Consider the following 7018-nt stretch of genomic DNA (forward strand, 5'->3'; position numbering starts at 1 on the left):
CTGGGGCAAGCTTGTCACACTGGGCTTGCCTAGTGCGAATTACCTTTCATTGTGATTTGTGAGCTATTGCATAGCAGTGGGTTTTACTCTGGTCTTAAAACTACCTTTCTACTATGGGTTTCCCTTGTCATCAACAAAAAAAATTGTTAGTTTTATCTCAGAATTATTGACTGAGAAAATTGTCGAAAACATCCATAAATTTGAAGAAAATTTTGAGGATGCATTTTACTCATGTGACAAAATCAGGGGTATATTTAAGTTAAGTTAGTTAAGTAGAGAGTGTTTTTAAGGTTGTTAAAAATTCAGGTATAAAACTAATAGATCACTCCAAATTTTGAAGTGTATTCAATAATTCTCTCTTTTTAATCAATGTAAAACAAACAATACATTTTAAATTTAATTAAATTAATAATTTAACTTTAAATTAGTTTATTTTATCCATAAAAATATGAAGATTTATTTTAAATTATAATTTTTTAAAAAATTATATTTAATCAAAACATCATCACATAACTCGAGACAGAGTTAGTACCATTACAAACAACTTTCCTGATAATGTGATAGTAATGTGGAGTTTGTGAAGCTGTAATAACACGTAAAATTATGGACGGCAAGTGGGTAAGGAGAGTGACATCTGCTTTAATTACTGCGTATGACATCAATTAAAACGTTAACAAAGAAATAATAAATGGGACCGACGGAAAGTATTTTTAAAAAAAGTAAAATGGAGTTAAATTCATGACGCCGACTTTTCTAGACTCTTCTGACTCTTAAAAGTTAAAATCAACTATATAAATCATTTTATTTTTAAATTCTAGAAATAAAACAAATAGTACTAAGAATTTTGGCACATAAATTTTTGGACAAAAAGACTTCTAGAAATTATTGAATCTAAATAATTCTGGGTGAGTGAGCTCTCATTAAATTTTAAAAAATAATTTAGAAATAAGTAATTAATGTTAAGGGGGAAATATAGGGGTGTGCAAATCAAAAATGTTATTAGTTTATTATTACTCCCTTTATTCCATATTAAGTTAATTTTTGAGGTATTTTTCATTTTTCAAATTAACTTAATTGTTCAGTTTTCAAGACTACTTTTAGAGTGTTCTTCCAATTTTACCCTTGATTAGTTAGTATTGGAATTAGTGATTAATTAATATTTAGTTATTTTAATCATAAATTTGACAATAATTAACAAGGATAAACATGGAAAACTAGGTTTAATTTATGTCTTAATCTACTTTTCTTAAAGGGTGTGAAACACCTCAAAAATTAACTTAATATGCAATGGAGGGAGTATTAGGTTAACGGATTTTTAATGATTTTATAAAAAATATTAGGTTATCGGTTTGGTTTTGAATTTTAGTATTGAATTATTGAGTAAACCGATAACTCATTAAGACTATAGTAATTTACTATTTTAACCCTACATAAATATTAAATATTAATCCTAGTACCTTACTGGTTACTACTTTTTCCTTTAACCTCCAATTCACACTTCATATTTACTTTGAATGCATTACTTCACTTTATACAAAACGTCAAAATCTAAAATAAGAACTTTATTCCTCTTAATTTCTCTTTGTGTTGCACTTGTATAATTCTTTTAATGTTAGTTATTATTATTTCTAATTTATGAGTGTTCTGTAAAGTTACATTATTGTCTTGTCACGTCAAATTATTGAAGAAGACATATATTTATTTTATAAGCATTTTCTTATTAGCTAAACCAAAAATCGGATAATTAAAGACCAAAATCGATAAATTGACAATCAATAAAAAAAAAATTATTGGTTTAGTATATTTATAAATCGAAAACTGATAAATCGAACCGATAATATATAAAAATCGAACTAAACCAACCGATGCATACTCCTAGTAATCCTAGTAAAACATGAAAGAAAATATATTTTCTTGATATGTTAAAATTGACAAGTAAAAATAAAAATCTATTTTAAAATAGTGGAACTAATTATTTTTTGTCACTAGGACTAAAATAGATGGGAAGGAGTAGGTAAGATTGGTGCTCTCAAGATAGCAGCATGGCTGGGCTCAAGGGGGCAAGAAGATATTATTAGCAACCAATAATACAAACACAAAGATATATAATTAATCAATTAATGGCATTGGCTTATTGTGCATGTGGTATAGATTATGCCTAAAGGCTTCTGATATCTCTCACCTACATTGGACAAATTCTCATCCAATATTAGGATGCTCTAGCGGAGCCAGAATCTTTTATACGAATTTAAAATCTGAAAAAGTAAATAGATGAAGAAGTTAAAGTAATTATGCTCAAATTAAATTTACTATATATTTATAAATAAAAAAATTCAATCATATATAAATAGTATAATTTTTCGCTAAATAAAATTTAGATGAACTCCTTATCCCTATTAGCTCCGCCCCGGGCGCAAGTGGAACTCTCTCTCTATATATCTACTTGTAAAATTCAAAGTTGTTGATTAAGAACCAGTAGTTTAAAAGTGAGGTAATCTGTCAATTAGCTGGAACCCCAGCTGGGATACAACGGTTAGAGGTTTGTTTTCCTGTTATCTACTTGTAATAGGTAGTAGTATTTTCCCTTGAATATATTGGGGTCCATAATGTGTATGTTTAACTAAAAAGGTCCCTATCTTAATTAATTTCATTTTCTCGAGAGTAACTATAACGAACTAATTTATTTTAGCTAAAAAGTCGACCCAAAGCATGGTGTCAAAGGAAGAACACTATGGGAGCAGCTCAATAGAATAGACTGTCATTAGGATCATTCTCACAGAGAATAATGCTAGGACAATATATAATATAATAATCAATAAAAAATAATACTAGCATAACTAATTTCCTCGTAACTTGTCTTCAAATCAAACATATCTCAGTTTATGTAAAAATAATCAAGAAGTAAGAATAACGGATTGTGTATCATAATGCAATAGAAAAATTGTTGATCTTACTAGCAACCAAATTACCCTAAGTCAAATTTTGAATCACTAAAAAAACAAAGATTTGAATCCATAAACTATATGTCTTGTGTATGTGTTGTTAGAGAATTAGAAAGGAAGAAAGAGTTTTCTCTTGTGTTTTCTATAAGCATCTATTATTTCTTTCTCCCATATAAAAGAGGAGAAAAAATTACAAGAAAATTTTGATTTTTCCACGTTGATAACCATAGGTCACTAGAAGAGGTGTGGTAATACTCGTTCACTTTTATTTGTTACTTATTCCTAAAATATATTTTTATTTTTATTTATTCTTTTGACATATAAAAAAAAGACAAATTTTTTTTCATGTTTTACCCTCAGCATTAAATACTTATTTTCCAAATCATTTTTTAAGACATTATTTGTTGGGGGATAGTTTAGTTAAATACATATATCATTACTTATTTCTTAATTGATGTGTCAAGTCGAACTATGACAAGTAAAAGTTAATACAAGAGTAATTTTTTTTTCTAATTGGATCAAATTAGTCCACATAGGTGATCCCGCCCATAATAAATATCCAACAACTCTCATTTCGCACGTGATGGACTAAATCCAAGTCATAGGACAAATAATTTGTTCGACTTGCGAGAATCAAAACCAATCATATTCGTAAAAACTATTTTGGAACTTTACCAAAAAAAAAAAAAGAATTAGACATTTTTTTCTTTTAAATGATTAGTCTTTAATTTTTATTCTTTAGCAATTAAATTTATGCTTAGTAAGGTATAAATTCTTTAAAACTTGAAATTTTGTATGATATATTTATTTATTTTACCCCAAGAATAAATTATTTGTTATGACTTATGATAGGCAACCACTAACGACCATCACAAAATTGGGAAGATATGCAAATATATTCGTTTTGTAGTAAAACTATGCCCAAAGAAGAAACAAAAACTATTAATAATGGGATAGAGAACAATACTAAAACAACTATTTTGATATTTTGTAACTATATACTTTTTCTGGAGTAAGAAATTTTGAAAATGAGACTAGCTTGAGTCTGTTTAGATTGGCTTTTAGTTTTTAACTAATAAATCAAAAGTTATAAATTTGAAATCTTAGTTTATGACTTTTAATTTATGTTTATCATATTGACTTAAAATCAAATGATTATAAGAAACATTAATGAAGCGCATGCTTAAAAGCAAAGCCCTAACTGCTAATTGTTTGCTTCTTCTAATTTTCTCCCTTTTTTACAATTAATTACTAAGTGAAGGGATTTCCATATTTGTGAGTTTTTGAAAGTTATCGTTGATTTTGGTCACCAAATACATGACCGACTCTCTCTCTCACCTCTCTCTAATCTTGTTCGCCTCTCTCTCTCCCTATGACATGTATCTAGGGTGATTCTCATGTATTCGGCATACATTGACTTTCTTGCTTGTCCCTGTCCTTTCTCGCACATCTCGCTCGTCTTTCTCCATGTGTATTTGTACTTTATAGTGTATCTGGAGAAAAAATATATGTATTTAGATGTATTTGACTTGAATTTGATATAAAATTGTTAATAAGTTTATTTATATGTAGTTATTTCAAACTATACAGAGAATTTGTAAAATGGTAGGAAAATTCGTGTAATTACGTAGTTTTTCTTCTTTTTGTTCTCATGGACCAGCCCGTTGGTGCTTGTCTTTTCATTTGAAATAAAACCCAACCACAACAGAAAAAAGTAGCCCAACCCATTTATAACTCAACTTTCTTTCTGGGTTTGTTTGACTGTCAAGAGGGAAATGAATTTGGGCCTATGAGAAGCCCATTCCAATCAATTGTTGTAACTTTAATCATAATGCGGTTAAATTAAAATATTCAAACTCATGACATATTTCTAGAGTTTTATCATATGATTAAATACTAAAATTCTATGTAGATAATCGTGAAATGCTTATTTTCTTGAGTATCTTGAACATGGGTGGAGCAAGAAGCGAGAGTACAGATTCGACCAAATTCAATAACTCTTGCTTAAATAGTTTGTATTAAGAAGGTACAAATATTAAGTTTGGATCCAATTATTAATACTTGAAATTGTTGTTATAAAATTCAGAACGCATAAGATTAAAATTCCGATTTTTGCCTCTAATCTTGAAGTGCCTAGATTTAAACCCTTCCTGTAAGTCTCAACCAATTTTGTATTCCAAAGTCATGTACATCAAGATTAATCTACTATTATCTCCAACTTGTTTTTAGTTTAAAGTACTTAATAAGTTTAGGGGACTTATATGCATCACAAAAAATGTTTTATTCGTTCATTTTTATTTGTCAAGTTTTACTTTACAAAAGTCAATTTGATCAATCTTTGAAACTAAACTAAACTAGATTAATTCAATATTTCAATTTTTTTATGTTACAAACTATAAGAAAAACACTATAAGTTGCAATTTTTCTACATCTTAAAATATTGATTAAAATTCATTTAGTTTATAACTCTTGAAAAGCAAAATGTAACAAATAAAAGCGAACTGATCTGAGAAAGTATTAAGTTTCAATGAATTAAGTCACTTAAAAGATAACTTCAAATAAACAGTACATAATCGTGTTGATTATCTAAAGATAATGGTAGGTACGTAAAATTAAAGGTTATTTCTTTCACTGTCAATTTGCTCCATAAATCAAACTCACTGAAATAATTCATTGGGTCCCCATTTCTATTGTTTTGTTCTGAAATTGAACTCACATTAACCATTTTTTCTTCAAATAACTTTAAATAAATAGTAAATAATCGTGTTGATTATCTAAAGATAATGGTAGGTACGTAAAATTAAAGGTATTTCTTTCACTTTCAATTTGCTCCATAAATCAAACTCACTGAAATAATTCATTGGGTCCCCATTTCTATTGTTTTGTTCTGAAATTGAACTCACATTAACCATTTTTTTCAATTTCACTTTTGATTTAACCATGATATTTTATGTGGTCCAAATTAGAAGTTCTCTAGTGAAGATAAGAGTTTTGGCTTCTCCTTTGGTATGATTAGACACCCCCTACCTCTTAGCATATTTTGTCACTATATATATAAAAAAAATTAGGTCCACAATGAAGTCAATAATTGGGGTGTCAGCCAAGCACAAATTCAAAAGCATTGGATTGTCCCATTCCCCAAAGGATGATATTTTCTTTGAGGATGATCCAAAAGCAAGGGTACTGGAGCTAGAAGTCTAGCAACGGATTCAGCTGAATTCAATAATATTTGCTCAAATATGATATTTATATTTTATAAATAGTATTAAGTTTAGGACTAGATTATTAACACTTGAAATCGTTGTTAGAAAATTTAAAATTATAAAATTAAAATTTTGATTTTGTCTCAAACTCTAACAGTACCCTCCATAGAGAACTCATTTCATTTCAAATTAGCCCCACTCTTTGATTGAAAGGCGTAATAAATAATTTCACTGGCTCCAGCTGTTTCTCTTTATTACTTTCACTATATTTTTAATAGAGTTATAGTGCTTTATAAGGTATAAGAAAAATAAAAGATACTGTAGATAATGATTAATTGAGATGATGGGCCTTTACATAATTCGATTGATGAAGGATGGTAATAGTCTTTTTTATATGATTTTGAATGATTCTCATTGTATTTTTTATAATAGTATCAGAGTCAGACTCATCTCAATTTTTGTCTATCGATTTGGGGCTCATATTATACTTGTTCACGCTCAAGTTAACAGACCTAGGTGTGCGAGGATTTCATTTTGAGCTTTTCATATCAATTATTAAGGGGTGTCATAAGGTCTTATGATATTATCTTGATCAATTCTCGACTAATTATGAGTCAACGTTTGAAGTTAAATTATATTTAAAATTTATTTCTTTAATCATAGTAAAAATGGATATAAAATGATGGTCATTATAACAATGATTAATTTAGCTAATGGCCTATTTATGATTTCATATAGGAATATAATTATGAGCACAGTTGTATCACACTTATACATAGTGCATGGTATTGGTGGATATCAATACTCCTTAAGTAGGTGGTAATGTCATAATTATATTGGGATAACATATTTTAAAGTTTAGGTCAAGACGTA

The sequence above is a fragment of the Solanum stenotomum genome, chromosome 9 (genome assembly GCF_019186545.1).
Source record: "Solanum stenotomum isolate F172 chromosome 9, ASM1918654v1, whole genome shotgun sequence".
NCBI classification, from domain to species: domain Eukaryota; kingdom Viridiplantae; phylum Streptophyta; class Magnoliopsida; order Solanales; family Solanaceae; genus Solanum; species Solanum stenotomum.